General features: G+C 43.5%; 1 non-coding gene and 1 pseudogene across 1 annotated transcript; both read right to left on the reverse strand.

Annotated features, from left to right (window-relative positions):
• Positions 1–254: 254 nt before the first annotated feature.
• Positions 255–385, reverse strand: LOC131247752 (small nucleolar RNA snoR74). The gene has a single exon (XR_009172023.1). It is a non-coding gene; the product is annotated as a small nucleolar RNA snoR74 (small nucleolar RNA).
• A 5,538-nt stretch (positions 386–5,923) lies between these two features.
• On the reverse strand, positions 5,924–8,860 carry LOC131247255 (pentatricopeptide repeat-containing protein At4g33170-like; annotated as a pseudogene).
• Between the last annotated feature and the right edge of the window lie 592 nt (positions 8,861–9,452).

The raw sequence follows: 9,452 nt of genomic DNA on the forward strand, positions 1-9,452 counted from the left end.
CCATTTAAAAAAAAAAAAAAAAATCCTATTAGGAAGTTTCTACAAAATTACAATGGCATATGTGAGCTTACAAAAGATTGTTCAGAAGAACTTACTAGGATAACAACAGTGACATAATAACCAATTTTTAATGAGGTTAAGTTAACACCCGGTCAAGGGTTCGAGTATCCATAGGTGGTGAAATCCCAATATGGCGTGAGTGTGTGGGGGTGTGTGTGCGTGTGTTAAAAAATAAAAATAAAAAAGTTAATATTTAATGTGTCTTTATTTACTGAACCTTTTGCCATTGACAAAGCTTACAAAGTTTCACCCAATAACAATGTGTTCAGTTTCCCTGAAGTTTATTAGAGACCTGCTCATATAGACAACAGGCCACTGCTTTTTTTCTTCAGGTTAAAAACCCCAGACAAAACAATATCACGACAAGTCAACATTTGGAAAAGTCCATGGAAAAGACAAAAAATCATCCTGAGATTATTAAAATGTCAAAAGAGGAAGCATTCCCGACAAGCAAAAGCTGACCATTGTGGAAGAATGTCTTTGTTCATATGCTGATCACGAAAAAGAATGTTACAGTTAAAAAAAAAGAGCCTAAATATGAGTTCCACTCTCACCAATCTTCACCAACCAGTTGGTTTCTCCAGAAGCAAAAAAGACAAACACCAGATTGCAAAGCAACTGGCTCAGATAACAAACAACACCTTTACTTAAAACTATAGCATCAGTGGCAGCTAGAAGGACCAAATAACTACCAAGCTATGTGACAATGGCACTCTATTTTCTAAAAAAGAAAAAATTTATCGTGTCAGATATAAGGAAAAAAAAAACACTTTTACCTTCCTGTTCTCATACATTAACAGTATCATATACTTTTATATATTTGTTAGTGCATTTTACTTAAGAGATACATTTTCCAATATCTCATATTTTCTTAAATAACATATTTTTCAATATCATATACAAAGTAAGTTGGTACAAGTTGAAGGCTCTAAAGGGCAAGGGAAAGGCCAAAAGGGACATAGGTGAAGGTGGTAAGAAAAGACTTGATGACCTATGGTCTAGCTGAAGTTATGGTCCTTGATAGAGTGGAATGGTAGAATAGGATTCCTGTAGCCAACCCCAATTAATTGGGATAAGGCATAGAAGACTTTCTCATGGTTCTCCATCATGGCTGGGGATGCTCTGGCAGAGTGTGATAGTCGATTCGGAGGCACTTGCAAGTTGTATGTGCCAGCATATGTTAATCCTAAGTTAACCATTGAAATTACTAGACCCACTGTCCATTGATAATAGGTCAAATCCATGTAATTTTTTATTGGGACCCACATTCCAACTGTTTAATATAGTTACATGTGATTTCTTAGACTGTGCCACACTATGGAAGTTTTCTTCCCCAACATTTTAAGAATGGTGGTGACTCATCTACTGTGACTATGCCATAGTGGACAGAAAGACCGGACTGTGGACTCAGCTTTGGATGGAGCACAACCAATCTTCACACCCGGCAGACAATACTGACCATCCATTTGGTAGGTGCCAATGGGATTCACAATGTCGGATCATCTGGATAGATGCACATGTGAGCCACATGTGAGAAGTACGAGTCACCACTATTTTAGAAGACTAGGTTTCAATTACAGTGGTCATAATTTTCTATGTGCACAAGTAATGAAATCACATTAACCAAAAGTTTGAAATTTAGAGCTGTTAATCAAGTTTTACTATCTATCATCTACCAAATATACCTCATAACCAGTGCCATGGAATACAAAGGCCACCCCACTGGGCAGGATTTGTCAAGTTGGACCATGGATAGGTCAACTCAACACGACTCACCACAACTCACTCAGGATGAGTCACTCGCCTGGTCAAAAGTTATGAGAGGTAAGGACGCAACCAACGCATCAGCCACACTTGTGAATGAATTTTCTATTTTATCTATGACAGGTGCTCCAGTGCTGTCAGAGCACCATTAAGTTATAGTGCTCCTAAGTGTTGAAAATAAAATATGCACTTATAGAGAATGACTAGAATGGCTTAAAGGCGGGTACTAACGTGCGGTTTTTAAAGATAGTCGAAGCCTCTCAAATGTGCAAGGTGCCACACTATCCTTGGGATCCAATTAAACTTGGCTTGATCCAGTCTTCCAGCTAGCTTTCATTGCTCAACAAAGACGCAGTACTTGACCTTGCACTATATGCCCGAAACGAATTGAAAATAAGGAGATGAAGTTGAAGTTGTTCCAGCACTTGACTCTTATCTTTTTTATAGAAGGATATTAATTATGCAGTTAATGAAATAAGCAATCCCAATGTAATGCTACTAATAGCAAGAAGCTTCTAGGCCAAGAGACTTTTTAGCTCCCCAAGTGGGCTTCCTCATTGGACTTGAGGCCCAACAGATACGTTCATTTGGACAAGACTAAGGCCCCATTTGTTAAATCTGAAGTCTAAAGCCTGAATCTGAAATCTGTAGCTGAATCTGGAATCCGAAGCCTGAATATGAAATCTGAAGTCAAAAAGCTTGTTTGGTAATTATGGTTGAAGTCTAAAAATTAAGTACTGAATTTGAAACAATTTCTTTGTTAACAAACATGTGAAATGTCTGAAATATGTTAATTTGACACATTTGCACCTCTCTTCTGTTTGGAAATATTTTACATTATAAAGAAATTATTTTTTATTACATATTAGGGGGCAATGGAAATTTCATTGTTGGATCAAGCACAATATCCATAAAGACCCTTGAATCATGTGCCACCCCTTTCCACCCAGCTTTGACATACGTAAAAATCATATTACGTTTTAAGCACATTCACCCCTCTCTTCTTCTGTAAGGTATTTGTTTATCTGTCAGGACATATGCAGGAAACAATGTTGAATGAGCTTTGTCCATTGAAAACTTTTTAGGAGCCATAAAAGTTTTGGATTAAGCTAATTTTTGTTTTTTCACTTCATCTGGGCATGTACGACCTAATCAACATATTGGATGTCAAATAAACAGTACAGTGGGCCATAGGAGGATTTTAATGGTGGATATCCAATCACCATTGTTTTCCTATGGTGTGGTCCACCTGAGATTTATATCCATCTTATTTTTGGGACATAGAAATAAAATAATATGTAAAAATGGACAAACGGAATGGATGAAACGCATCCATCATGGGACCACACAGCACTGACCATCACCCACCAGGCTGGTGGCTAGGGGAGTAGCCAATCAGATTGCGAATCACACAACAGTTGGTGTAGATACGTGTCGTGCCAAGATGCTCCTCGATGTCCGAGTTGTACTAACGTTTCAAAGGAGATCAAAGTTACATGGGCGTTAGAGCATTTTCCAAAAAACGAATCGTATCCAAAACTCAAATGGACCGCACCAAAAATAACAGCGGGATAATGATTTTCACCGTTTAAAAATTCACAGGGCCCCACTATAACTTTTATTTTCCATCTAATCTATTCATAAGGTCAGAAATATCTAGATAAAGAAGAAAAACAAATTTCATATTCATCCGAAACTTTTGTGGCCCCAAAAGGGTTTTAATGGTAGACGTTTAATCCTCTACTACCTTTTACAGTATGGTCCAGTTTATCTTTAGATCTGTTTTATTTTTCGGCTCAAGTCTTACGAAGAGCTCGCAGAATGGATGGACGATTTATGACAAATACGACGATTTGGATATGACAAATACGTCATGATGCGACCCACGGTACTTGTTGAGGTCAATGCACAAGCCAATTCGCTTCCAATCCCGTCCCTGACTCGGAGACGGATTGGCTACTCCCCCTGACACCAGCCGGCTGGTGGTTGGTGCTCTGTGGGCCCCATTATGATGTACGTGCTTCGTCCATTCGCTCATCCATTTTTACAGATAATTTTAGAGCTTGATATAAAAAATGATAGGGATATAAATCTTAGGTGGGCTATATCACAGGAAAAAAATGAATGGATATCCACCATTAAAATCCTTCTAAGGCCTACTGTACTGTTTATTTGACATCCAATCTGTCCATTAGTTCATAGAGACCCAGATGAAAGGAAACAATAAATATCAACCTTTTCCAAAACTTTGAAGGCCCTTAAAACATTTTTAGTGGTCAATGTTCATTCAACACTGTTTCTTGTAATGTGGTCCACTTGAGATTGATATATAGTTCATTTTTTCTTTCTTACCATAAAATGATATATAAAAATAGATGGACAGCATGGATGAAACACATATATCATGGTGGGGCCCACAGAGCACCGACCACCAACCAATGGCGGGTGGCAGTGGAGTAGCCGATCCGTTTCCCCCTCAATCCCAGCCCATCCGCTTCGTACGCGGATTGCATCCTACCCTCTGTGGGGCCCACCGTGATGTAAGTGTTTTATCTAAGCCTTTAATTGTTTTTCTTGTATTAATTTAATATATGATCCTAAAGATGAAGCAAGTCCACAGCTCCAGTGAACCACACCAAAGGATGCTGCAATGATAATGACATCCACCATTGAAACCTTTCTAAGGGCCATTGTGATGCTTTTTTAACCGTCCAACATATTCATTAGGTCATGTAGACGTGAATGAAGTGAAAACACAAATATCAGCTTGATCTGAAATTTAGAGCTGTTAATCAAGTTTTGCTATCTTACCAAAATATACCTCATAACTAATGCCATGGAATACAAAGGCCACCCCACTCGGCAAGATTTCAAGCCGGGTCACAAGATCCCGACTGGGCAGGATTTGTCAAGTTGGACCATGGATAGGTCAACTCAACACGACTCACCACAACTCACTCAGGATGAGTCGCTCGCCTGGTCAAAAGTTATGAGAGGTAAGGACGCAACCAACGCATCAGCCACACTTGTGAATGAATTTTCTATTTTATCTATGACAAGTGCTCCAATGCTGTCAGAGCACTATGAAGTTATAGTGCTCCTAAGTGTTGAAAATAAAATATGCACTTATAGAGAATGACGAGAATGGCTTAAAGGCGGGTATTAACGTGCGGTTTTTAAAGATAGTCGAAGCCTCTCAAATGTGCAAGGTGCCACACTACCCTTGGGATCCAATTAAACTTGGCTTGATCCAGTCTTCCGGCAAGCTTTCATTACTCAACAAAGACGCAGTACTTGACCTTGCACTATATGCCTGAAATGAATTGAAAATAAGGAGATGAAGTTGAAGTTGTTCCAGCACCTGATTCTTATCTTTTTTTATAGAAGGATATTAATTATGCAGTTAATGAAATACGCAATCCCAATGTAATGCTACTAATAGCAAGAAGCTTCTAGGTCAAGAGACTCTTTAGCTCCCCAAGTGGGCTTGGAGACTTTATAGTCTGTCTACCTCATTGGACTTGAGGCCCAACAGATAAGTCCATTTGGACAAGACTAAGTCACAATGGAGGCCCCACAGCACTGTGGGTGTGCTCTCTTTACTCCACTTCCAATGTGGGACTAAACAAGTTTCAAAAAAAAAACAAAAGTTTAGCAAAGAAATTTTAAAAACTATTTCAGCACTAGTTGCATCTGGTAACTTACACAGTTCAATAAATCAATCTAAACTGTCCATTATGTCTAGAACTCATTTCAAGGGCCACCATACTGACTTGATGACTGAATCCATCTTAAATTCATCCTTATTGTTTGTAGCTATCCTTTTTCCAACCCATGGATGAGATGGTTTAGATCGCCTAATAGAAGTCAATTCTTCAGAATCATAAGATATCCATGATAGGAACTATCAACTAGATGGATCAAATTGTTGGTTAGACCTATTCTTGTATAAATGATGGTGACCATCCATCATAAGATGAGTGTGATATTTACATGGTTGCCCATGAAATCTGCATGGGACCTAATGGACAGTCTAGATCAATGGAATGGATTGTTTAAGTGTCCCAATCAAACTAGGAGCACTCCAATAGCGTTCCGAGAGCACTGAAGCATCTGTCTGTAATATCATCATTAAATCAATTAATCAATTTATCAAATATCTAAAAGAATCAAGTAAAGACCCAGATGAGTCTTTGAGTCAACCCAATACAGGTAGACATCGAGTCTAGTCAAGTTGAGGATTTGGGTTTTAAAACTATGCTTCCTGTTACCTATCTGAAGATGTGAACCGCGATCCAAACCACTCAAGAGTCCAGCTGAATAACTTTAACCAACTGTGAATCTTATGGCACTCTGTCGTATGCTCTGCCGCTACTTTGTTTTGGGCTCCATGGGGGAAGCTATAACACCGTTCATGCCTTCCCGACTTGGAAAGATTACTAAAATGCTTCTTCTACCTGAGATGCTCATTATGGACTGAGACTGAGTTCAGGCGTCGTAGATGACCATAGAACAGATCCAAGCTCAGATGATTGGATTGGATCTACTCGCGACGGATTGAAATTTAAATGCAGCATCAGTTGGTAACGAGCTGAGGATATTGAGCAACACCCTGCTGAGAACATACTTCAGTTGTGAAGCACAGGCAGAGCCATAACCCAGATATCTACAATGGCGCTTTTGCTCCTGTCCACCTTGCTGGAATTGGCAGGCAGTCTCGGAGAGAAGATAACCACTCGGGAAAAATCAAGACTCCTCAATTTCAGGCCGATAACCTTGTGCCAGCCTCCCTTTGGGATGAGAATGCAAATGGGCAGTCCAAATATTCTGGGTCCCCTCAATTCCATGCCTGCAGCGATTGAAAGATGATGACAACAGCACAACATGAAGCAGGGATTACAAACAAGATAACTAGCAATCTCAGAACAGTGAAAGACTGTGCCTCTTCCTGTATAGCCAGCAGCAGCGCAATGCAAACAGCAGCCCGGCCTAAACAGGCCTTGCAGCAAGCTGCGAATTCTGGAATGCACTTGGATCAAATGGTCCTCCCTAAAAAGACTACACCCAAGTCACTATCTTCCAGGTTTCGATTAATCGACGGGCACATCATCTACAGTCCCCCCTAAAGGGACTACACCCAAATTGCCATCTTCCAAGTTTCGATTGATCAGCAGGCCCATCACCTACTTTGACCCAATCAGGTCACCAGCATCGTAGGATCTCAATTTCATAATCAGCTCTCAAGTTCGATTCTTCGTTTGTATTCAATCATTTACCAGTAATCCCCACAAGTGCAGCTCCCATGCTCAAACTTGTGGTATCTATTCACATCCCTCACAACAATCTCCCTCTCCAAAGCCCTGCTCATATACTTGAAAGCCTCATGACAGTCTCTACATATCCTCAGATTCTTAACAACCCTCAGAGCTTTCCCCGGTGGAGCGGCCCCGCTCACCACCCCAAATGCCACTGCCAGCTTCTCGCTGTGATACCAAAGCGCCACCCTCTTCTCAGCTGCCTCAACCTCGTGCAGCACCACCTCCGATGCCTCCACGTAGCCCAGCTTTGCAATCTCCTCCATCAATTCCACCAGCTTGGCGTATATCTCGGCTGTCTTTTCATCCCTCCGGTCTCCTGCCAAGAAGATGTGCACTTCTCCACGCACTTCTATCCAGCTCCGCCCACCTTCCTTCTTCACCCCTCTGTCTTTCATCACCGTCCTTACTTCAGCCATCTCAGGCCATCTCCCAGCTGCTGCGTTGATGTTTGAGAGCATCACATAGGCTGAATCGTCTCATGGGTTGTGCTCAAGAAGCTTATGACCCACCACCCTGCCCATGTCGACCGCACCATGGGTTGCACAGGCGGAGAGCAGGGTCCGCCATATTGCAGCATCGGGCTCAAATTGCATTGTGTTTGCAAGGTTCTCTGCATCCTTGAGTTGGCCTGCCCGGGCCATGGTGCCCACCACGCAAGTGTAATGCTCGAGCCCCGGTCGCACTCCATATTCATTGGTCATTGAATCAAGCCATTGCTTGGCTTCAAAGACCAAGCCTGAGTTGCTAAATGCAGTGAGGATTGCAAGAATGCTGAGCTCGTCGGCTACTAGCCCATGGCTCGGCATCCTGTAAAAAAGCTCAATTGCAGAGCCCGAGTTGCCCTGTTGGGCGTATGCTGCCATCATTGAATTCCACCCGATGATGTTCGCGCCCGGCAACAACCCATCGAACACCTGCCGCGCGTCAGAAACAAGGCCTGACTTCCCGTACGCATCAACCAACGCAGTCCCCACAACGAGGTTCGACTTGAGGCCCGCAACGGCAGCATGCGCGTGCAGGATCCGGCACTGCTCAAGAGCAGCCGCCTCCGCTGCCGCCCGCAGCGCACCAGAAACGCTGTACATGGTGGACCCCACGCCGGTCGATCTCATGCCTGCGAATATTGAGATCACGTCCGCCGAGCTGCAGTTCTGCGCGAGGCCGACACTGGCGGCAGCATAGCAGACCTCGTCTCTGTGAGGAATTCCATCGAACGCCTTGCGGGCATCGTCCGGAAGGCTGCATTTCAAGTAAATGTGGACAAGAGCGCTTCCGGAGAAGGGGGGATGGGAAAGAGAGAGCTTGAGGGCGAGGGAGTGGAGCTAGAGGCCGGTGGAGAGAGAGGGGAGGGAAGCGCAGGTTTTGAGGAGGGTGGCTAACGTGCGCCGGTTGGGGGGGAAGGATTGGGTGGCGGAGCATGGAAAGGAAGAGGGAGAGGGAGAAAGGAGTGCTGGCATGGGCGGTGATAATGGAAGTCCAGGATACGACGTTGGGCGATGGGATTTCATTGAAGAGGCGGAGGGCGTAGGAGAGAGTGGATGGGGTTTTGGAGTAGAGAGTGATGAGGCTGTTGAAGATGGAGAGATCGGTGGTGCCTGTTTTGATGGCCCGCGCGTGGATGGGGCCCGGTGAGCTGGTGGGCCCCACAACGGAAGGTGGTGCTAGGTCGCCCTCGAGCATGTTAGCGGCGGCCATGGCAGACGCATTCTTCATGGAGAGGCGGGGATGGTGATTTAGTTTGAATTTGGCAGATGGTTCCTGTAATCTAAAGTTCTTGTGGCCCACTGCATGTCCCGTGAAATCCACTCCGTCTATCAGTTTCTCCAGACTGTATTATGATGAGAGCCTGAATATGAAGCAGATCCAAATTGAAGTGGGCCACACCACAGGAGCGGTGAGGATGTAAACGCCCACTTTTCAAACCTTCTTGGCGCTCTTTGGGCCACAAGAAGATTTCGATGGTCGGCTCTCAATCCCCACCGTCTCTTGTTGTGTGGCCCACTTGAATCTTGGATCTGACTATTTTTTTGGGCTCCCACCGTGACATAAGCTGGGAAAACTGATGGAGGGAGTGGATTTCGTACGGACATCTCCGTAAGCTTCATTGAGTGTCCACGTCAGGCCCAAGTCCAGATTTCTGTCCTCCTGTTATTGGGCTTGCCTTGAAGCCAATTAGATGGGCCCAGACAAGCAACAGAATGGGCCTGATTTTGCCAACAAGCCTTCTAAGAAGGTTATGATGGTTGGCGGCCTGTTTCCAATTTTTTTTCAGTGGTGTGTCCCACTTAAGTCTTGGATGTGATTGATTTT

Source organism: Magnolia sinica, chromosome 5, assembly GCF_029962835.1.
Source record: "Magnolia sinica isolate HGM2019 chromosome 5, MsV1, whole genome shotgun sequence".
Classification (NCBI taxonomy): Eukaryota; Viridiplantae; Streptophyta; class Magnoliopsida; order Magnoliales; family Magnoliaceae; genus Magnolia; species Magnolia sinica.